The 24,450-nt window shown below is 46.2% G+C and overlaps 1 non-coding gene across 1 annotated transcript; it reads left to right on the top strand.

The window, feature by feature from the left end:
• Positions 1–12,089: 12,089 nt before the first annotated feature.
• Positions 12,090–12,196, top strand: LOC125147043 (U6 spliceosomal RNA). The gene has a single exon (XR_007144979.1). It is a non-coding gene; the product is annotated as a U6 spliceosomal RNA (small nuclear RNA).
• The last annotated feature ends 12,254 nt before the right edge of the window (positions 12,197–24,450 follow it).

Here is a 24,450-nt window from a genome sequence, read left to right as displayed (position 1 = left end):
AGAAAAATATTTCTAAAGCCCAGGCAATTTTCAAACAATAAAAATTACTTTAAAAAAGCAGTTCAGTCCGTTGAGCATCCAACTCTGGATTTCGGCTCAGGTCACCATCTCACAGTTTGTGAGATCGATCCCCCGGTTGGGCTCCGCACTGACAGTGCAGAGCCTGCTTGGGATTCTCTCTCTCTCTCTCTCTCTCTCTCTCTTTCTCAAAATAAATAAACATTTAAAAAAAAACACAGGAATCCACAAAATACAAATCATCTTATCTAAGGAACGACGTTAGTTTTGTCAATCCTCTTTAGACGTGACTAATCTAGAACAACAGAAATGGTTCTGAGTGCAGAGTAAGAACGAATTTTTTATTGAACGGCTCGCTATTCTGTGTGAATCCCTGCCCCCTGAGCCTTTTCCCCATCATAACTGCTGGGCCCAGTGAGAGCAAAGTCTTATGCTATGGGTCAAGTTCAGGGGTCCTTTGGGGCTTATCCAGGAGCAGCTGTGTCTGCTGATAGGCAGGAACTACAGACCAGAGCTTTGATAAAAATCCCTGGGGTCAGCTAGGGCATTTGGTTCTCTCGGTTTCCTCATTATCAGTACTGAAAATCTCCTGTCACCATCATGGTCGTGCCTAACATAAAAACAATTTTTAGCACACTGCTCCAACACACATGTCTCTCCTGTGAGAGGGATACGGAAAGAGAGAGCATCTCCTTTTTTTTAGTCAGTCGGCCCATCACCGAGCCTGGTTTGTGGTTGCTGGGTGGGAGTGAGCCTGTGAGAGCTGCTGAGTCATGGCTGAGGGCCCAGTGGGAGCAGGCCGGCCGGGGGGTGCTGGGACAGGTGGGGCCGGGACAGGCGGGCCCGGGCCAGCACACCCAGGTCTCCGACTCAGCCCAGGTCAAGAGAGATTTCTTCATCGCCACAAATATGTCGTCACTCGTGCCAGCCGTGCCGGAAGCTTCCTCAGCCCCCCTTCCTGGCCAACCACCGCAGAAACATGCTATATGCAGGCAAGACAAAGCTGAAAAGGAATCCTCTAAAACTTACACGAAGAGAGATCGAGTATTCCTATCCAAGAAACCAAGCAAATTGTTTTATTTTATTGGTAAAATGAATGATGGCTGGAGAGCAAAACACCTAAGTTTTTTTTGGTGTTCTTTTCGGGGAGGGTTTTTTTCCTTTTTTTTTTTTTTTTTTTTTTAGTAATTAGTGACTACAAACTATTGGAATATTAAAAGCACTACCTAAGTACTTACTGTTCTTGCACTGAGTGCGAAAAAAATGATTTCTGGGAAAGACAGTCCAGATGGGTCGGTTGAACAGAAGATCGTTCGATTGTTGATTTGTTTCACCGAAGCTAAGTTTAGTATATATTTTAGACATGACTCAAAAGGAGAAGGCCTTCCAAGATGCTGTCTGGGTCACGGAATGTTCGCACCTACAGGATATAGAGAAACGTCCTGCCTCAATTTTAAGTAATTATTCCTGCTTTCACCTCACGCGTCTACTCTTTCAGGAAGCATAATCACTGTCAGGTGAGTGTTTTGCCCGCACTGGGCAGGGGGGTCGCACAGCAGGCCCCCGTGAGCCCTTCGAGGGCAGAAGGAGGGCCCGCTCCTCTCTCCCACCCCATTCCCAGCACCACACCTGCACCGTGGCGTGCGTCTCGCAAGCGATCACCAGATAAGTCTTGGAGGACTGTTCCGCTCACGACTTCGGTCACATTGCGAAGGAAGAGTAAGGCAGCTACCGGGTACCACTGCTTCTAGCCAGCGTTTCAGATCGGGCCCCCAGCATCTCTTTGGGCTTACCTTGTCACCCTTCCTGATTGACACCCCCAAATTCCAGTCTCAGTCCCCTCTGGGCCCCACCCCCCCTAACGTACCAGAGCAATACGCCTGAGGCGTAACATCGTCTTCAGAATATAATCCAGATTTCCTTATACGCCGTGGAGAATCTTCTCTTTCCACAGAGGCCAGGCTTACAATAATGAGGCTCCCAGGCGAGAAAACACATCACAGTAATGGAGGATGCGTAAAGATTCCCTCCTGCACACAAGAGTTCACAGGTCAGGAAGCGTGTGAGCGCCAAGAACACACTGAGCAGGTGCCCAATAACTCTCAGACCTGGGGTCCTGGTCACTGTGGCAGGAAAAATGGAGTGGACAGAGGAGACAGGTGACCCAGTGTGGCTCGGGCCACGTTTCCATGCAAGGCCTTGGGCTTGAAGGCCACAGACAAGAGGCCATATACTACGGGCCTTCGCTGCCTTCTTCAGTTCTTCCTTCTGAAATGACTCCACACACAACCGCACTGATGTGACGCATTACCAAAATGACTTGGCAGAAAACCTAAGCTACGGCTCCCGTCAGACTCCACAGTGCTCTGACCTCTTGGTCAATTGCTACCACACAAACCACGTGAACATGAACACGTTCTATTGTTCCTGAAGACTTTCCAAATAGCCATCCTCTTCTCAAAATATCCATTCTTCTCTCCACTGTGTCCCTTCATGACAGAGAGCAGCAGAAAAGGCAGCTCAGACACTACAGATGCTTTTCACTCAGCAAGGCCCTCACCTTCTTCTGCTTTCTCCGCCTCGGGACTCCCAGGTCTTTTGCGTGCTGTCCATTCCCAAATTTGACGAAAGCACAACACCCTTTAAATGCCCATCTGAAAACCCATTTGTGCACAGACATTGGTTTGAATGATGCTGACACAAACCTCGCAGAGCCAAGGGGGGTGAGGGCCCTTCTGTCATGGCTGCCCTGCTCGTAGGTTTGCCTACTCTGAACAACACAGCGGTAGGTTGCTTGTATCCTTCTACTGACATATGACAACACCAGGCCAGAGAGGGGAATCCATTGCCCCTTGACAAATTTCCCCCAAAAGGAGCAGCTTAAAGCAATGACATTCATTTATCGCAGTGTTGTGGGCCAGGAATCTGGAAGCAGCTTAGCCAGGTGGCTCTGGCTCAGGGTCCCTCATGAAATCACAGCTAAGATGTCGGTTGAAGCTGTGGTCACGTGAGGGCTTGGAGGCACAGGAGGAAAAGGTTGCAAGTTCAGGAAACCACGAGTCTTGCATGACTTAGACACATGGTGTACACGGAGAGGGGTTGGAGATACGGACATGGGTCAAGAAAGGTAGGTCCTCTCCATATTGCAATGCTTCTCAGGTGGCAGATGCTGGCCTCCAGTGTCCAGTCAGCAGTCAGCAAGGCACCCTCCTGGAAGTGAACCGCCATGCCGCATCTGTAGAAATAAGTCACTGGCACAGTAGAAACTGGAGGGGTGTAGGTTAGGTGAGGATGGCCCAGGGAGAAATGTTGTAATTTTGAAGCAGAGCTGAAGAAGACAACACAGAACATCAGGACTCAGAGAACAATCTGACGTCGCAGGTGAGGGAAAGAGGGTCATTTTAACAAAACAGACACTGTTTGACACACCCAGCGAGGCCCCGTAGTTTCTCCAGCGTTGGTCAGGGATGGTGTTTCCAGGGCCAGGACTTTGTCCGTCCGCCCGGGGAAGGTCACGAGCAGCGCGTGTCTGTTGCTCACTTCCGCAAAATTTCACGTGGTAGCAATGGCATCTTGTTGACTGCTCAAACGTTTCTTCAAAATGTCCTTAGCAAAGCCATTTGTCTATGGGCAGAATGATTTAAAATTAGCAAAGGCAATATTTAATTTGGACCTAGTTAGGAAAGTGGAATTTTCCATGCAGAATCAGAACTGTCACCAGGTTACGATGAATTGAAACAACAGCCCTGACTCCCGCACTTTGGGAAGACAAGACTGCTGGGCCCAGGGAGTGATTCAGGGCAGGAAAAGGGATGGATTCACCAGCAAGAGCTGTGAGCCAAGAGTTTGGTGAGACAATCATTCTCTAAAGGTCATTCTACCACCACCGGTTCCTCCCGATTTTACTAAACCCAAACTCTGCCCTCCACCCTGTAGCCCAACCCCAGACTTCCCTCTTCTACTATAACAGTGCCTTCAATGTTTGTGATTCCCTTTTTTGTTCATAGAAGAATCACTGGGGTATAGAAAACACACCGTTTTATCTCACCTGTATCACACAACCTCCCAGGAATGATCTTGGTCTCTCCACCACCCTCCATGTTCTAAGAGAGTCCTACAAAGGCTCTCAGTTCCAGATGAGTCAAGAGACCAGCCTGGTGCCATCAAACCCCCTAGAATGAAACAAGTCTCTACCACTCTTGATTGCCCCCCTCTTTTTGCTCATCGAGCTGAAGTTTCTCAACTTTGTTGATCTTCCCAAAGAACCAACTTCTCAGAGAATCCACTAATCACCGACTAACTAGGTTATTAATCTGAGATCTTTCTTCTTTTTTAATGAATGTGTGCACAACTATAATTCCCCGGGAGACTGTCCTCACTGCCTCTCATGGGTTTTGGTATGCTGGGTTCACTTCCCTCTTTTAGCCATAGCCATAATCACAGTAAACTGGGAGAACAGAAGGCACGAGGGAATACAAGTGGTCAGGAGTGTGGCTTTTCCCTGAATTAAACCTATCTAGAAAAGAGGATTCTAACTGTAAGTTGAGTTCTTCTTCTGCCTGAAGGAGAAGCTGTCTTTGCTAATGAAATGGTGGCCTATGGAGACTCTTCTGGGTCTTCTCTGAGATACCAGGGCACATTTGAGCAGGTCAGTATGAAGCAGTGTTGACTCAATGATGAGTTTGCGGTAAATGTCTCGGAAGGCAGAGAACGCATTTTACAGTGACCAAGAAGAACTGGACAAAGTTTTCTGTTCTATCACCCTGGACCGTTAGCAGTTCCAAATATTGTTGCAGGGGTCAGGCCACCATGATCCTCATCCAAGGCCACCTCTCCACACTGCCCAGCCTCCTCCATCAGCCAGTGTGGAAAACTGGCCACACTTCAGAGGAACGTCCATCATTTTGTGGTCTGGGATCTGGATGAGTTAGCAGGTGACCATGAGCCAGCACTAAACAGAATGGGGCTGAATTTCCGAGGGACACATGAAACTAATGTCCTGGCCTCTTGCGGTTACAAAAGATCCTTCCCAACACAGCACAATTCAGCCCAGGAAACTTCCCAGGTGATTTTAGTTGGATGCAGACTTGCCCCTCATTTCCAGGCCTCCACTGTTTTGGAATGTTGCTATGCATTATTAAACAGCTGCCACATTTAGTCCAAGAGGTGGCCGCATTTCAATGGCTGGTGAAGTAATTCCTGTTTATATGTGCAGTCGCAAAAAGTTTTGGAACCCTCTGGCATGAGAAGCATCTTATAATACATCATTACTTATTTTTAACAATAGTCGGGGAGGGATGAGGGCTTTTTCCCACATCCACATACTTTGAAAGGTGATAGTCAACCAGGAACAACTTCTGATGGGTTCTCTGCTTTTATCCAGTCGATTGGAGCACAGCTGAGAATGTCGCTTTAATGGTGAAACAAATCTCAAGGTAATTTCTTGGAATGTGTAGCTGATGAGACGAGACCAAAAAAGAAAAAAAAAGGGGGAGGGGGGAAGCTGAATCATCTGCATAGTTGGTTGCCCAGAACAATAAGAGAAGAATTTGTAATTCTACTGAATCACAGAGCCATTGTGGTCATCATGGGCTGGTAAGCCCAGGTGATTATGCAAATCAAACTATTTCTTTCAGAAAGCTGGCCAAAAAAATATGGCTAAACTTGTCATGTTAGTATAAATCAAAAGCTAGGTATTACCTAATCATATACCCTATTTTGATAGCTCCTTTTTTCAGAGAGGGTAGAATTAGTCTGCAGGCAGCACTCCCAGGGATTATTAAAATTGTTTTACAAAGGGGGAAACTATAGCAAAGAGAAATGGAGTAATTCACTCATTGTCTCGGCTGAGTCATGACCTAAGAAACCTAAGAAAAGAAGCCTTTTCTCCTCACTTCCTACCTCCTTGGCCCCTTAAAGGATTGTAGTGCCAGGCCAAATTTCTCCTTAGCTTCATTTTTAATAAATTCTCAGATTAGATCGGTTCAAAATTCCAACGTGAAGTAGAAAAGAAGAGGAAAGAAAGGATGTACGCTAACAAAACAATAAGCAGACTTAAGCCTTCGATGCAAGGCAACTCAAAAGGTCTTACAGAAATAAATAGAAAATAGTGTGACGAAAAGAGACCCTTCTTTCCATGTTCGTGTAAGTCACTTACCCTCCTGAACAATCTTAACTCTGTGCAAATACCTGGCTTCTGATTTTCCTGTATTCGGTAAATCTACAGTCCTTTCCTTCAAAGCATAAAAACACGTAGTCTTTCTTTAATAAATAAAGAAGCACACTTCTGAAGTTCTTGAAACCAAGAATAGACACCTATTTTAAAGACTGCCCCATCACGGGGTAGATCTCTGTACAAACGCAATGGAAGGTATTAACCAAAACACATTAGGGCGAAAACATTTTTCGATGCAATTAAAAAATGGTTAGTCCGGCATATGTCTGATATATCCCCTTCTTATCACGTCTGTCTATCTCTTCACTTCATCCACAGCTCCAAAAACTGCAACTGGAACGTTCTCCAACTGAAAACTGGGTACAGGCCAACATCCAAGCTTTGTATTTGCTTAGCAAACATCAAAGAGTGAATAATGTGTTGTCATTCCCTGACCTTATAAGAAGGTTGAATATAAAGTAACAACCTTAGTCACTGTGTAGAATGGCGGTAGCGAAGCAGTATTTCCCTCAGCCTGGATTCTTTCCTTCTTTGTCCAAAAGGGAGCAGTCAGCTACTTTGCAGGGGGTAGGGGCTTCGCAGGTACGTATCATTTCCTTACCTAAACAAAGCCAGGGGCAGGGTGGTCTAAAGAAGAAGGTGGGAGTTATCATGTAGAAAACCAAGTTCAAGTCTCCTAACCAGCTGTGGGGCCTTGGGTTTGGCACTCCGCCTCCCCGACCTTTTCCTTCTTCTGTCTAAGAAGAACAGAGGACCTGCAGGGGCTACAAGTCTGGGGTTCAAATGCAGCAAGCCAAGGTTTCTTTGTTCCCCGACAGGTCCCTGAACACAGCCCTGCTTCCTGCCTGCTGCCTTCAGTGCTTTGGGACCGGACTATGTGCTCCACTCTGTGAACCACTCAGTTTTTGTTTGTTGCAAGGCTCATTAGAGCCGGTGTCCTCCTTCTCCCTGAACTGTGTCGCCCACACTCTTTGGGACATGGCTCAGACATCGCCTCCTTGAGTGGCACTCCCGGCCCCCACGCTCCCTGGTAGCCTGCACTCCCCTACCGACCTCCTGGCGTCTCCAGGAGGTCCTGAGTCCTCCTCCCGGCCAGCAAGGCTATTGGTTCCACCGACATTGTTTGGAAGTTCTTGATATGCCGAAGTTAAAATCTTGACTTACCCCTAATGCGTTCTTTCTCTGGTCCCCGGATACACACATTCTCTGCCTCCCTCCCATGACGGCCTCGCTGAAAGGCAGAGAAGCCTTTGTGGATTCTCATGGTGATGGCTTCACTACACTAAATCATCGCTAAATAGAGTCCGTTGTTTTGAAAATATCGGTACCGTGAGTATTTGGCTTGGTAAGAAATATGCAAATACGCAAAACGGGATTGGCCCCGGGGGCACCCCGGGGGTCTCAGTAGGTTAAGGGTCCCACTCTGGATTCTTGATTCGGGCTCAGGTCATGATCTCATGGTTCGTGAGTTCGACCCCTGAGTGGGGCTCTGCGCTGACGGCGTGAAGCCCGCTTTCGATTCTCTCTCTCTCCCCCTCTCTCCCTACGCCCCTCCCCTGCCCCACGCGCTCTCTTCCTCTCTCTTTAAATAAATAAACTTAAACACAAACAAAAAAGATTGGCCCTTGTTCATTGACAACAAAAGCTGGGTGATGGGTCCACGGGGGTCCATTAGTCTATTCTTTCTCGTTTTGTTATGCCTGACAATTTCCCAAAAGAAGCTTAAAGTGGACTATTAAGCAACTAACAGAAATCCGTGTTAGGAAGCAAAAGGCATAGATAGTCTCTAAACGGGTCTCACGTTAGACTCAAGCGTCTCCTCTTGCAGCAGAGGTCTGCTGTGGGTGCTATACTGCCCTGTCTGGCTCTGCTGGGGGGATGTCCTTCAGATGTGCTGCTACACGAGCTCAGGGAGCATGTTGTAGGTAAACGACAAAGTGACCGTGGCCACTTTCCAAGCCAAGCAGCCAGGAGACAGACGGCAAGCCAGAAAGTCGCAGCTGCTGCTGCGGGAGAACCCTGCTCGCCTTGTAAATGCAATAAGGCTAATGAGAGAAGGTTAGCAGAGCCAGCAGGGCTGTGCTCCCCGCCACACCACCCCCTGCACCCGCCCCCCCTGCCACCCCCACCGCCCGGCCCTGGGGCTGCACTGGTGGCTGACTCTGGGAAGGACACACGATCCTGTGACCAGGCCATTCCCTTCAGGCGCCGGATCTGAGTACTGATTCATACATAGGACCCTTTCGGAAGAACTGCCTCCATTTTCAGTAAGTGTCGTTCGAAATGAACGAGGCATTTTGGTAAAATAAGTTTGCGGTTCACCCAAAAGGATTCTGGTAAGCTCCACCATGACTTTGTTTCAATAGTGAGATAACGGAGACTGGAAAGGAGCAGAAAACTTGGATCTTCTTGTGAACCCAGAATCAATAGCGCATCACTGAGACAATCGTCAGCTTGGCAGGTCAAAGATTTTCACGTTTTCTTTGCTTGTCGGTTCCTCCCACTTAAGCCTGGACACAGCTCAGGGAAACAACGGCCCTGTCAGTCTACGTCATTCGGGAGGAAACCGAAACTCTAATCCCGGAATCAGAACTGGCCTGCCATACCTCCCAGCAGTGGTGTTTAGCATTCAGAAGAGTTAGGCATGAAAAATGTCCTTGCCTGCATTGATGCCAGAAACAAAGCCGTGACCGCAGCGGGCTTGGTCCAGACCGACACACACAGCCGGTAGGCGGTGGGAAGGCCGTACCAGGAATACATGCTGGAGTGATGATCCCTGCGGATCAGTAAGCAGCCCCCGAACCTGGCCCGGAGAGCGTCCCAGTCACCCTTCCCACACAGCTGCTCCTCTGGGAAGGCCAAGTTCCAGTCTGGGGGCCTTGGGAGACTTGCCCCAGCCCTTCGACCTGCATCTATATCAAAGGTTGGAGACGGATGCCACGCTGACCTACATTTTGTCTTTTACACCTGGCCTAGACCTGAATTACCGTCCTCGCATTCCCGTGGCTCACATTCACGGGCAGCATCAGCAGGTACAAATCCGGGCACAGGTGACGTCGGGGTAAAGTTTTCAGAAGGAGAAACTGCCCAAGGGGAGCATAAGCCTAACAAAGCAGGGCTTATGTAGATGGGTCCTGATGCACTAGGAAGCAGACCTCAGGGAAGAAGATAGCATAGGTTTGACATAAAGCTAACATATAAAGCATTGAAAATAAAACAATAAAAACAATTTTGTATGTTCATTTTGGCATTTATCAAGGAAGAAAGAAAGAAAGAAAGAAAGAAAGAGAAAAGAAAACTGGTGATAACGTCAGGTGGCTTGAAAACTTACAATGAACCAAAGTGGACTTGGGAGTTTCATTTATTGTAAACTTTTGGCAACAGAGGCATTCAAAATCATTTATTTCATCTTAGATTGGGCCAAATTTGTATAATAGAGGGATGATCGACACAAGTTATTGAAGATGATGATGATGATGGTCTTTGTTCTTTTTTCTCTTTAATTCGTGTATGTTTTTGGATGATGATCCATGTTCTAATAAGCATGGGAGTTAACCCAACAATTCCCCCTTTTATTTTTCCACTGCCTCCTGCCTATCCCCTATGATCAAAACTATACACATTTTTGTGCAAGATTGTATACAAGAATCAAAACCTGGTCCCTGAGAACATGTTTTGCCTGCTGTTTTGACTTTGTTGACAGCTCTCGGATAACCTCACGCTTCATCAGAAATACAGAAAAATACCCTTGATTGTCAGAAAACACTTTTTTAAGTGGAGCTTGCAAAAGAGCTGGCACAGAAGTCCCAAGATAAGCTCACGGCAGTATTACTGATTGCTCGTGCTTATTTTCCTAGCAGAGATGAAGGGATAAATATGCATTAGCCGTACAACCTCCCAGTGTTGGTGCCCATGTCACTGCTCATCCTTTGGGAGCTGTGAGCCGAGATGACCAGTAATGCTGGCCGGCGGGTGCCGGGAACCGTAAGGGGTCCAAGCACATTTCTAGGGTAGACGACAACAGCTGGAGTTGGAGCCACAGCAGCTGGAGCGGGAAGAGACCATGGCTAGCGGTGAGGGCATCTTTGTCGCCATCAAGCCCGATGAAGCCCGATGGGGCTTCAGGGGAGAGATCATCAAGCATTTTCAGCAGAAAAGATCCTGCCGTGTTAGTTTGAAATTCACGCAGGCTTCCGAAGACTTACTCGAAGAACACTGCATTGACCTGAACGACCGTCTACACTTGGCTGACACAGTGAAACGCATGCACACAGGCCAGTGGCGGCCATGGTGTGAGAGGGGCTGCGTGTTGTGAAGACGGGTCCAGTGATGCTCCAGGAAACTCACCTGCAAACTCCAAAGCATCCACGGGCCTGTTTGCATCCAAGCTGGCAGGAACATTATTCACGGCAACAATTCTTGGAGAATGCAGAGGAGATTGGCCTGTGGTCCCCGTGCAGTGCTACGTGCTATCGTCGGGGTAAAATGTTTTATCCCAAGGCAAGAGAAAAAAACAAATAAATAGAAGGCTTAAGAAACTAATGTTGGCATGTTTCCAAGAGTTCAATGACAGGGTCACGTAAAGCAGTATCATGTTCTCTGAGGTCAAGTTTTGGCGATCAGAGCAAAGGCCAAGGGTCCATTCTTTCCAGAGGTCAATTCTAGCTGGCTAAAGCGCAGAGGAAAGGGCAGATAGCAAGGAAACTGCAAACAAATGGCCCCAAATTCAGGTTTTCACCTGGAGGCAGGAGCAGCGCATAGACCTGAGACTTTTTGACGCTTCACCTCAGGGCATGGACAGACCCAGGGGCAGCAGTGGCTCTACGCCCACGAACATGACTATGCAAATGGTCGCAACTGACTTCTGCGGGCAGAGAGTGTTTCTCATTTGGAGAAGTAACACAGCCAAGAAAACTGTCTCATAGAAGCACGTGGCACTCGTGGGCTCCCCTGGAAAGCCACCACCTCCTGTCCATCATCAGAGGTTGCACAGAGATACTCTCTTGAGTAAAAAGGGGGCTACAGAGCCTTGACTTCACAGCAGGGCTCTTACTACATGTCAAAGTACGTAATTGTGGTTGAACTCAAAGCAAGAATAGCCAGAACAGCCTGTGTTCATCAGTCTCTGCTACTCATGCCCCCACACAGTCTCTAGGGATAATTGGTTCCACCAAGAATTTCAACCCAAACTGTCAATACATAGTATATAGTCAGAAAAAGAAAGGGTCCAACTTATGTATCATGATCTCTTGTAGGCTGTGAAATCACATTAGTGCCTCATAGGTGACATTTCTTCAGCGCATTAGAATGAAATCGAAAATACAACGATACTTTGTAAGTTTCACGTACCCATGGGCATTGGGTTATGATGTGAGGTACGGTCTTTGAGTCGAATCAAAAAGTCTTACTTTGCGTCCCATAAGCATGGGCGTTGGGTTCTGATGTTAGATGTCATTCTTACTTTGGTTCTCACCTTGAAAACTGCTGCTTTAGAGTTTCCTTCACAAAGCACGGATGTATTAGGGGACGTGCCCAAATTTAGAGGTAGAGTTGTCAAAACTGCAAAGGTGTAATTTGCATTCAAATTCCAATGTGGAAAAGAGGGATGCTTAATGTTACTACCCCAAAAGCATAATCACTTTATAACCGAGGAAATAGAGCTGGTCTCCTCTGTGATAGGAGAATGAGCATGAAAACTAACACGTATAGACCACACCTGACCCACCAATGTTAAGCCCCAGTGTCTGTAATCTTTGCATGGCCCCACACCGCCTCCAGACTTATGGGTTCCCTTCCCATATTCCCTTATCACACAGAAAGAAAAAGTGGTTGTAGTCCTTTAAACTCACAGCCTAAAAAGCATTTTTTTTGCTACATTTGAAACTAAATTGGGCAAGTGCTCACTTCGGCAGCACATATACTCAAATGGGAACAATATAGAGAAGTTGAACATGGCCCCTGCACAAGGCTGGGACGCAAAGTTGTGAAGCGTTCCATATTTCAAAAATAAATAAACAAACAAACAAATAAATAAATAAACAAAATTGGACAAATACATCTTGCATTTGCAGATGCATTTTAAACGGACCCGGTGGCTGAATTTAGGTTGCTCTCTTCCTAGTTTCTGAACGTCCTTTCTAAGCCACCTGTGCCCACAGCAGCAGTTAACATTCATTTGGAGCATAAAGGGCCATGGAGAGGCCAGAGTCCAGAGACAGTTGGGATTAGGTAGCACCCAGCCTCAAAGAGCTACCAGAATGGGGAAGGAGACTGGGCCTGAGCAGGGAGCCACCTGGAAGAGGCAGCTGATGTGGGTGCTTCTCACGCATGTTTCCAACATTCTCCCCCCAGGCGTTACACTCCTTCATATACTCTTCCTACGAAATCCCTGTAGGGTCTGAGTGTTCTGGGTCTGTGGCCCATGCTGTGCCATACTTTGATGTAAGGAGATGTCTCTAGAATTCAAAACTAAGGATTTGATATAAGAAGCTGTATATGGGCATCTGGAGTTTCTACTGCCCGGGTGAAAGAAAGAATTGCACTACAATTAAAGGTGCCCTGAAAACCACAAAGTTCAGCTGACCCATGGAGGAAAAGGGATCCATGATCTGAGTTTACCCCAGGAACTTAGATTAAATGCATTTCCATTTCCAGCACCTTCCAGCGGTGTGCTGAAATGGGTCACTGCAAAACCAGAGGCCACTACCCCAACTCATGGGTGCGGACAGCAAGGTCAAGCAGGAGGTCCCCTAAAACTGAGATCCAGAGGCCATTGTACCACCTGGGGTTAGAAAAGGTCAAATTAACTTCCGTCCATTTGCATTCGTTTAAAATTATTTTCATCGCAGGTTAGACTGCACTTTATAGAGGGCTGGTCGCTCAATTTTTTTTAATTTTTTTTAATGTATATTTATTTTTGAGAGACAGAGACAGAGTGTGAGTGGGGGAGGGGCAGAGAGAGAGAGAGAGAGAGAGAAAGAAAGACACAGAATCTGAAGAGGTTCCAGGCTCTGAGCTGTCAGCACAGAGCCCAATGTGGGGCTCGAACTCACAAGCCGTGAGATCATGACCTGAGCCGAAGTCGGGCGCTTAACCGACTGAGCCACCCAGGCGCCCCATTTTTTTTTTATTTTTAATGATCATGACTTTACCCCTCTCCCCCCATTAAAACAGGAGAATAGAATGTAATTCAACATCAAATCGAAAGGAGTCAATAACAATCTAAGTCTTAGAAATCGGAAAGAAGGTACTGGGCACAATAATGTATGCAGAACTGTTTTATAGAATGATTTTATAAAACAACGCTACTGGATGGAATTGTCCATCCTGGGTAGAGTGACGGTAAAAACTACCACAAGAATAAAACCTTTTATCAAGAGCAGTAAGGTGGTCGGTGGTTCCACGGGCAACAAGCACGGCATCGGAGAATGCACTAATTTGGCTACAAACGCTAGGATACTACATCCAAAATACTGCATTCTGTGTCAGGGTTTATATCATCAGCTCTTTCTTCAATCCCCTGACACACTAAACATTTGCTCATGGAAGAAACCATAACATTTGAGAGCCCTGGATAGGTCAATGCTTGCACAAATGCGGAGTAAGGAATCAGTTGTTTAACGGATTTCAGAAAATGAATTGGAGGGGGCAGAAATATTTCTTACCTCCATCTCTACTCTGCCTTAAATCACCTCTGCCCTGCCAACGTAACGGTCAAAGACACCATTTTAGATTTGTTTTTCCCATCAACTGAATGTTTTGTTAATGGTTTTAGCAAATACGTAATTTCATGTAATTTCAAAAGAAAGCAACGTGTCATTTCAAAAGCACCTGACTGAGATTTTTCTGAAAGCAAAAATTGGTGGGAGGCAGGGAAGCCCATCAGGCTCTTCCAGAACGTGAGTGTGAGCCGCCGCAAGGAAGAGAAAAGCACACGGTCTGTGTGTCAGGATTTTGCATAAACTTGACTCTAATCTCAGATACCATTGCCAGAAAGCTCTGCCACTGGCCACACAAGCAGGTGTCTGTCGAAAGACTGCTGGTGGCATACTAAATGAATTGAGTAAATTTACTGAAAGGATTCATCGTATCCACATAGTCATTTGGTTACAAAACAGCCCAGGGACAAGGCAGGCGTAAGAGTCAAGAAGAGACGTGAAGACAAATGTGGAGCCAGCATCACGTTCAACCCCAGCAGACGGAATCAGGGATGCGGTGTGTGCAGCGAACCTCTGGAAGGTCAGGCTCTGTTTGTGCTTCGCGTGCTGGTGACAGCCACCGATGTCCCTGCTCTTCGCTCTGTCTCTTCACCGGGAGAGTCCCTCCTGTTTGTGTTGGGTGTTTGGCTCTCGGTGGCGTCACAAGAGTGGTCTCCAGGGCGTTATGGTGTTGGTGCAGGTGCAGTGTTGCCAAGAGGGAAAAGCAGTGAAGAGGGTTGTTTAAAAGAAGCTGATGATTTAAAAATAAAAAAAAGAAAGTCCCACTGTGCCTGCGCATAGCGGTCAACACTATGCATGCACATAACGGTCAACCTAAAACCAGCACTTTCACCGGAGCATGAAGAGGGGACACCACCTTCTTTGTTCCAAACATGCCCTGTAGTGCACATTTTAGCCCCTTGTTATTACTTTTCACTTCAAATTTGCCTTTACTGTTCATTTTCAACGGGCTTTTATTTGATGAAAAGATTGTGGAAGGGGAAGGTGCTGTGATGTCTCCCAGTCTTTGAATCCCTCCGTCTGGCCTGGATCCTGAACACCCAGGGACGGGCAATGGCTCAACTCAACAAGCATTTATGGCTCACCTCTTATAAGTACTTTATCGGGGGACCACAGGAGACCTGTGAGGGAAGCTGACACCGTCCTTCCTGCCATCTGTCCATCACCCTGCCACTAGATAGAGAAAGGCAGGCATGGCAAGAAAAACTCAAAGTGCCAAAGACCAAAAAATATCATCCTGTGGCTGGGATCAAAAAGGGCTTTGGTGAGGAAGAAGTCTATAAGCACTCTGAGAGCAGAATCTTCTGGCAAAGTGAAATAATAGTTCTCGAAGACGGTGAGACTTTCTTCCAGAGTTTCATGTTGTGTGAAACCTTGCTGTCTAACAATGCCACAGTCCACATGCCCACCAGCACCACCCTCCCTACACCACCACTGCCCGGCGGTCGCATCCCACTCCCTCATTCAACCTTCCATGTGAGAGAGGCAAGGGACACATCTACTAGTTTTTTTGCAGGGCCCAGGTCCCAACTTCATATTCCTGTCACATCCCTTTTTCTGGAGGCTCCCCCTAACATAGGACCTCGCTTGTACTCTGACACGAAGTTCTCAATGGCCCTGGGTAACGGTGAGGACTGTCGTGAGGACTACCTTCTCTGAATTAGCTGCCCTCTCTTTGTCTAAGCAAGCTACACGGATATGGTTTTTCTGGTCAGTTCTTCCTTCTTATCATTCATAGCAAGAGAATTTGTCATTGTCAGAGAACCCAACATTGCAACTCGTGGAATGGTAAGTCCTAGAGAGGCTGAGGAACAAATGGCTTTAACTTGTTGCACATTGTCTAGGGCTACTGAGGACTTTGCCTAAATAATCTGATCAGAATCTTGAAGGGGCAGTAAATGAGTATTTTGAGTAATAGGCACCCAAAAGTAAGCTTCAACAAAGTTCGCTTTCAGGAGCCCTTCCAAACCTGAGGAGTCTCCGGATAAGGATGGAATGTCCAATTTTTGGCAAAATTTGTCCATTTTGGGAATGTCCAATGTTCTACTTTCGGGGAACAAGGGAAACAGAGCTGTTGTGAATTCTGCAACAGAGAAGGTCTTGTCCACCACGAGGCTGAGAAGATTGAGCCAGGTGGTGCCCATGTCGCGAGCACATGGGACAGAGTAATCACGGCTGCTTCATCTACCCGCATATTGTTCGGTTCCTACATGACCACGCACGTAAGCAGGGTTCAACACCTGTCGGTTGACCATCGGAATGGTCTAATGTAGACAAAACCTATCACTCCGAATGCCACAACTACCCAGAGCACCATGTACATAGCTCTGGCTTAACGTTTGCCGTCATACTAACATCATATTCCAACGTCCACCCTTCACCGGACCCTGAGCTGTCAAGGATGTGGATGGCCTTTTATCCCTCTGTGTGTCCTAGGCCTAGCTAGCACTGTGCTCGAAAAGGAACCTTGAAATGACTCAACAGATACAGCTTTTCCATCACAACAGGCAGAAGTGCCACACCTTACGAGGTGTCTGCTGCATTTCCACTCTGTGTTACAAAGACAGAAACGGAAGCACAGGAAGAGCCTGAGATCATGCGTGTCCGTGAGGGACAGAGCTAAGTCAGGGCTCCAGATCCAGGTTGGCTTAATTAAATAACTACCAAAATGACATAAGAACCAGTCTTGGCGAAACTTATTTTTAGGTAGAAAGGATCGGTGGGTAAACTATTAGCAAGGTAATCGGTTGATTCAAACCTGTTTTGTTACAGTAGATCGCATGTGTATGGAAATATATCTCAATTATAGAGAGCCTTATGCTTCCTGGGAAAACTTAAAGTAAACAACAACAATAATAATAATGGAATGTGGAGATGGTTTCTCTGGCTGCACTTGAGAAACTCAGGGCCAGGCTCTGTGCCCATTAGTCAAAAAGGCATCCAAAGGCTGGGAAATCAGGAGCAAATGCCCCTGACGAAAAATCGGGTGTCTCCTCCCACCCCACTCTTACAGACTCCACAAGTCTCCCCCAGTTGACAATGGCTTTGCCCCGAGGACATCTCTGGGGGCGTGACTTTCCAAGGTCTTTATTGAAAGCACCACCTGGAAGGAGTGATTACCTAACAATTTGCCAAAAGGGCGGGCTGCAGAACCTTTGGCATTTTTGAATTGCAACTGTTTTCTGTCATCGTAAAGAAAAAGCTAATCATTTTTTTCCAGCAAACCACCCCCTCTGTCTCCTGCACAGACTATTACGAAATTGCCAAAGACCACACACTTGGCTCTCTCTGTTTTCACAGTTTTTAAAGCCATCATCAAAAGGCAAAGGGAGCTCGAGAGGAGGATTTCTTTCCAGCACAGCATCTGAAGTGGCATTCCATTGGTAGAATGCTATTCTCTTCTGGCTACCTTCCATAAGTTCCATCTTCTTATTAAGTGTTTATCATCTCGCTTAAAGGAAAAGGAGACAAAAAAAAAAAAAAATCTCGAACTGTGTCCAATTGGGAAAGTGCCATGCAGCCCTTACAGTCATGCTATCGAATATTCTGGAAATGAAGTCTAAAGACCAAAAAATTCAGCTCCTAATATAAAAGTTCAATTTATGATAACATTTATCTCCACGTTAATAAGGAATTTGCAAACAAAGATGATTATCCAGGTCTTTGAAGATGCACACCATGAATCAATCCAGCTACGGACTAGTGATATAAGGCAGTTGGTTTTACCAGAGTTGGCCCAATGTAAGATGTTTCTTTTTTATGTGAAATTATGTTGAGAGAATTTTGAAATGCACACCATCTGAGTCACAGGCACTGGCTTAGAAGCAGGAATTTAGCACAAACATTTTTTAGCGGCAGATCAATGATGTAAAGTTTGTTTTCAAGGGAGAATAAAATAAATGTTTCACTTCCAAAACCAACCTGACCTACGGGGTAGAGAACATAGCATCGGGCCCAGAGTTTAGGAAAGTCGTCAGAGCCCTCCTGGGTCATGTCCTCTGTGCGCCATGGTGACCTAACAGAGACCTTCCCTCTACCTGCCCTTCTCACCCTCTCTCTCTGCAGACATGGGTTCTGGCAACTGACACCCTGTTGCCCCCGAGTCTTAAAGTATGAACCACCCTTCCTTCCTGTCATCCTGTGACAATGCTTCTCACCGCATTCCTAGGCAAACCTGGCCTGAGCCTCCAATTCAGGCCTCCCGCACGTACACACTTTTAGACTGATAATGTGAGATTCTAAGAGTTTCTGTTTATATTCCAATTTATATTTGTAATGGCTCAGGAAATTAGTATCTATTACATATAATGGCATCTTTAGCACCTCAGGCTGCTTTATGACAGGACGTGCCTTTACTTATTCTATTCCCACTACATCTGACTTTCCAAACCTAACTCATTCCTCAAGACTTAGTTCTACCATTATCTCTATTATGAAACCTTCCCTACCTCTGTTTCCTGAATTTTTCACTTCTGTTTCTCTTCTACCTAATACCTGTTGCTATAACCCAGAATTTATTATCTACTTATTTTTACCACTCTCACATTGTTTCATGCACTAATTTCGTCTCCCTCATAGACGCCTCAAGCAATCTGAGTGTAGGATTATTCTTCTATTCCCTATAAGACCTTGAAAGAGCAGACCTAGGCCGGCTGACTCCATCTTGTTCTCTATCCTCCATCTTGAGTGACTATGTCCCCGACATGGCCGCAGAAAGAAGTTCCCGCTCAAACCTCAGACCATGCCTCCTCCCCTTGAGTAACTTCCCGCTCACCCGTTCAACATGAGTTGGGGCCTAGGCCTAGATCTGTGGCCAGGGAGCCATCCTGAGGATGCACAACAGGTGGAGGAAAGCCTTGAGTTTCCTTGTTTCACCTGGGGGTGGGTTGGGATGAGTCACTGGGGAAAGGAGAGCTCAGATGAAGGTGGAAAGATGGCAAGAGAACCCTACAACCCAGCACTTACTCTCTCTGCACCCCGGAGAAAGAGGCTGGGTGACCTGAAGGCCAGACTCTTCTGATCTGGGGGAGCAGGCCCAAGACCACTGACACTCTGAGAGCAGGAGCTCAAGGACAGGAGGGGGATGGGCTTTCCTCTTTGTAATCACTCTACTTTAAACCTTTCAAACCACGCCCGGCAACCTGCCTGACGGGACTCTGATCCTTCCCCAGCCAATCGGCTGAGGCCACGACCCTTCCCCAGCCAATCGGCTAAGGCCACGATCCCTATAAAACCTTTGTGCTTTGGAAACCTGCTCGCTCTCTCTCTCTCTCTCTCTCTCTCTGGTATCTCACCGCTGTGTCGGTGCAGGTAGGGGATTGAGCTCGAGCTAGCTTGAATAAAGGCTCTTTGCTTTTGCATCAGACTCAGCTCCCTGGTGGTCTTTGGGGATCACGAATTGTGGGCATAACAACCTAGTCACAAACATCACGCAATAAGCAGTAATGGATGGATAGAAAGACAACCTTCAAACTTTGGTGGAGAGTCTAGCTAAAGTGGTGATGCATTCATGTAATTAATTTCCAAAGCGTTGCCTCAAAGGGTATTGAGTTTCATTTTGTTTTGAGACATATTGCTCTCATTTTGAATCATTCATGTTGTGGAGGGGGGGGGGGTAAGAGAATAAGTGAGAAAATGCTAGAAAAAAGTCTGAGACCAATATGCCTGTGTGGCATAAAATAGTAGTTCCCAAATATTGCAGTATATTGGAATCGCTTGGGTAGTTTATTAAAAATCCAATTCAAAGACTTAAGACTCACCCCAAAATTACCTAAAAGATACCTCCCAATGTGGGATCAGGAATTTTTTTTTTAATTTTCTTCTCAATGTTTTTTAACGTTTATTTATTTTTGAGAGACTGAGAGAGACAGAGCATGAGCAGGGGAGGGGTAGAGAGAGAAAGAGACACAGGATCTGAAGCAGGCTCCAGGCTCTGAGCTGTCAGCACAGAGCCCGACGCAGGGCTCGAACCCACGAACCATGAGACCATGACCTAAGTCAAAGTCTGATGCCCAACTGACTGAGCCACCCAGGAGCCCCAACTTCTCTCTATTTTAACAAGCTCCCTGAAGCGTCTGTACAGACAGTTTGCTTCAGGTCATTGGGTCGGCATATGGAAAACCCTCATATAAGCACTAGGTTCAAATCCCAGTTCAAATCTGAAACTGAAAAGCCATGTGATTTAGGATATGTTGTTTAAATTCTCTGATCCTCATTTACTCATCTGTTAAATTGGAAAGATTAAATCCAATAGCAGTGAAGGCATGATTCCATTCTCTATTACTGTCCCATGGCATGGTTTTTGTCCCTGGGCCTGGGAATAGAGTTGTTTCTCTACGAATAACTAGAGTTAACTCTCTAGAGTTAACCATCTCTAGAGTTGGCCATCTCTGTGCTGAACCTCTTGGAAAGAGAAGATGCTGAGACCAGAAGTGAATCTTCATCTTTATCTTAGACCGGAAGATAATCTCAGCCTCTCTCTGGAGCCTCATAGTCTAGATGTGTTCTCAGGTACTCTCGGATGGGAAGGTGGGAGGGGTGAGTGGGCCTCTGCCACAAATTGTAGACTTGGAGCTCTACCATGAGACTGAATGCAGGGGACCCTATGAGGTAGTTTGATGCCTGAGAGTTTGAGAAGAACCCCATCTAGCAGCAAGTTATACATTATTCATTTTATAAGTTATTCCTTCCTATTATCCTGGAAGTTTAGCAAAATCTTGCTGATCTGATTTCCATAGCAGGAAACGAAGAGGGAAGGACTGTCCACATGCTTGGACCAACGTGATAAAAGATAGACCAGAAGAGTGGCACCAACATCTTGAAGGGAAAGTAAACCATGGGAGAAAAGGGTTGATTTTTTTAGACTATATAAAGTCTTTTTCTTCATACCACTAAGGTTAGTGGACATTTTCTCACACACACAAAAAAACATACACTTGTTGAAAATGCCTACTGATGAAGCTTAATAATACGTGAGCTCACCGGTAGCAATTAAGTACACACTAGTGAGGTTGCTATAACAAAGTCAGCCGAATCAGAATGACTTCAGCTAGGTGGTGAAAACCCACAAGTGAGCTGTCCACAGCTAACAGCACCACAGCTGTTAGTAAGAAGACAGAAAGAATCTGGATCCTTAGCATCATCACTCCTACCATCATTCAAGTCTTTATCGGCCACCTCTTCTTTGGATTATTGCAATAGGTAGTATAGAAACCCAGACCCTCAGTGCTCTGTGTGTTCTCAATATGTTTGGCTTCAGTAAAGTGATCAAAGGTGGTTGCTCCACCACCCACCATTGCGGCCCATGAAAAGAGGAAACTGAGGAAGAGAAAACGTGTTCCTTTTATTTGGAATTTGCTCACATTGTGTCTGTTCCCATTGGCTGGAATCTAGAGCCAGTGGGCAGACCAAGATGTAAGTGAGACTAGAAAAATGCATTTGTTAGCTGGGAAGCCACCTACCCAGCTGGAACACCTAATACAATAGTCAAAGAGGAGGCCAGATATTGGGGCTCAGGTAGTTGTGTTTACCATACTGCCTCATTGAAGGTAATCAGTAAAATGTCTTTCATTGTCCTGTAGAAAGCCTCTGTGTGATCTTGGGGGGCAATGTATACAAGTGGTGTCCACCATGTGAGCAGCTGAGTTCTTAGAGTGAGTTAAAGAACAAATCCTAGAGGTTCTACCTACATCATTGGTTCTTTCTCCACATGTATGTACCTTGATCAGCTAAGGACATGCTTCCTTCCCAAGCATTTGTGTGTGTTTTGGCCAAAAACAACGATATCCAAGATAACAGGCCTGGAAAGAAACAGATGAATCACATTCACTCCCTATCCTTAGAGGGTTTACATCAGTGAAAAGGATAGTCATGGGAACGAGGAAGCAAGAGCTAAAGTCACAGCATGAATGGAATGAGACAGTACCATGGTGGAGATGACTCATCTGGGCTGAGGTGAGAGGGGGGTTGGAAAAGCCTCACAAGAGAAGACAGACTCTGCCTTCCCGTTAACAGATGAGAAGGCAGGACCTGTTCAGGAGGGCCAAGGATGGAGGAGATTCAGCCGGACAAGGGTGGAGCTTTGTGAGGGAGTGACGGGAGAGCAGTGAGGGACCGGGGAAGTTGGCCTGGACCAGATGGCAAAGGCCTTCTGCGCCCCACTCAGAAGTTGACCCCTTTTCTTCTGGGCAGCAGAGGGAGTGTGTGGGGTGCCGGTGAAGCAAAGCATGCTTCAGGAGGATCGCCGGGATGAACGTGCAGTTGGTGAAATTATGGGAAAACAAGAGGAAGGAGATTAGTTTGGAGGCTCTTGCAGCTGTTGCAATAAATCCACTGGAGGATTTATTTTATTCATTTATCCACTGAAGGGTGGGTCGAGGCAGAGGTGCTAATGCCAGAGAAGAAGGGGATTGGAGCTACTTTCAATGTGGATCCCTTAGAATGGGTGACAGACAAAGGCAGGGAGGCAGGATTCATCACAAGACGAATCAGAGCTCTGTAGCTGAAGGTAGTGAACACATGGTGATTAACTAGTTGAATATGAAAGATGAATCAGAGTACATTCATTGGTTTATGGCAGCAGGGGGTTCCCATCTGCAGTGTTCATAGGGAAGTGAAGAACCACCTCTAATCACTGTTACCTGATTCAGAACGTTATCCCTGTACCCTCAGATAAAAACCGTTTATTTGGAATTCATTTCATTCAACTGCACCCCCTTTTAGCCTTCCATATCACCATCACTGTTCAATCCCCCCATTTATCCATTAAAGTCTTCACCTGCTTCCTAGTCTCCCTCTCCACATTCCTTTCTGTGGAACTTAACTCCATCGGACAATCCAAATTAGCCTCCAGCCTTGTGTTTTCTTGACCTTTTCAAATTCACTGACCACCTCGGCTTCACCTGAACACACACCTTTCTAGCAGAAGGAATCTTTCTGACTATAAACTTTAATCGGCCAGTTCGCATAGGGAGACAATCAGATACGTAGTTATGAGAGGCCAGAAGATGAAAACAAACAGCGTCTGAGAAAAAATATAACTATTTCTGGCACTAAAGAAGGAGAAAATCCTCCTATGCACCTTCCCATATCCTCCTAAAAAAGACACTAGGTAAGAAAAAATGAACTACATTTCTAACGTTTGTACCACAAACACCAATAAGGTTCATCAGTCTCTCTCATAAGCTTCCATTAGTGTGTGCCTAGAACACAGCCCCGAAGCAGAATTCCCGAAAATCAATTCCACAGGGACCAAAACGATGCGGTTCTTCCAAACTTCCTCCCCTGCAGAGTTCCTTGATGAAGCATTTGGAAAATGGCGGGCTACATTTTATTGCCAAAGCTTCATAATCCGGTTTGGGGAAGAAGGGTTTAGAGAATCTAGACCAAAAGCTATCTCGTGCTCTCATCCGTGTTAGCCATTTTTCTCAAACAAGCTCCAAGTATGTACTCCAGATCAGAGCATTTGGAGTTTTGCCCCCTGCCCAGCAAATGGATCTATGGATCCCATGTTGCCGGTCATACTGGTGTGAAAGTGCTCTCGAGCGAAGGTGATATTTCATGTGCGTGTCTTCCTCTCCGGCTGTCATTTGTTGGTTTTCTTGTCATCAAGAAACCTGGTAAGAAAATGCATCTAAACGAAAGGCAGCTTCTTCCAGAACGGAGGTGGCCCAACAGCACCTGGGCCTTGAGTCTCCTGAAGATCTAGGTCGAGCCCCTTGCAATGTATAGACAAAAGAGCAATCAAGCTTCCCCCTCTCACCCACTCAAGTTCTCCTTTCTAGAACGTGGCCACGATCATTTTAGTCCAAAACCAATAAGGTGTTCTTTTTAGCTTTTAAAAACCAGAAAAAGCAAAACCTCAGTAGCTATAGCACATTTAACCTATTATCTACTTCAAAATAAACAGATAATGAATGAAATGATAATGAAGAAACTGACTGCCTAAGAAACTTAGTTAACTTATTTTATGGAACATTGATCCTTTTTTTTTTTTTTTAATTTTTTTTTCAACGTTTATTTATTTTTTTAAGACAGAGAGAGACAGCATGAATGGGGGAGGGGCAGAGAGAGAGGGAGACACAGAATCGGAAGCAGGCTCCAGGCTCCGAGCCATCAGCCCAGAGCCTGACGCGGGGCTCGAACTCACGGAGCGCGAGATTGTGACCTGGCTGAAGTCGGACGCTTAACCGACTGCGCCACCCAGGCGCCCCTGGAACATTGATCCTAAGTTAGTTGAATGTTGAAGGATCCTGACGAAAATGATGACGTGTTCAATGGTTGATCTATAGCCTTTCTTGGGAGTTATTAATTAATAATTTAATAACAATTTAATTTAATAATAATTCAATTTAAAATTACTTAAATTTAGGGGCGCCTGGGTGGCACAGTCGGTTAAGCGTCCGACTTCAGCCAGGTCACGATCTCGCAGTCCGTGAGTTCGAGGCCCGCGTCGGGCTCTGGGCTGATGGCTCAGAGCCTGGAGCCTGTTTCCGATTCTGTGTCTCCCTCTCTCTCTGCCCCTCCCCTGTTCATGCTCTG

The sequence above is a fragment of the Prionailurus viverrinus genome, chromosome A1 (assembly GCF_022837055.1).
Source record: "Prionailurus viverrinus isolate Anna chromosome A1, UM_Priviv_1.0, whole genome shotgun sequence".
In the NCBI taxonomy this organism is placed as follows: domain Eukaryota; kingdom Metazoa; phylum Chordata; class Mammalia; order Carnivora; family Felidae; genus Prionailurus; species Prionailurus viverrinus.
Note: the sequence above shows the minus strand (reverse complement) of the source record. Positions and strands in the feature narration are given on the sequence as shown.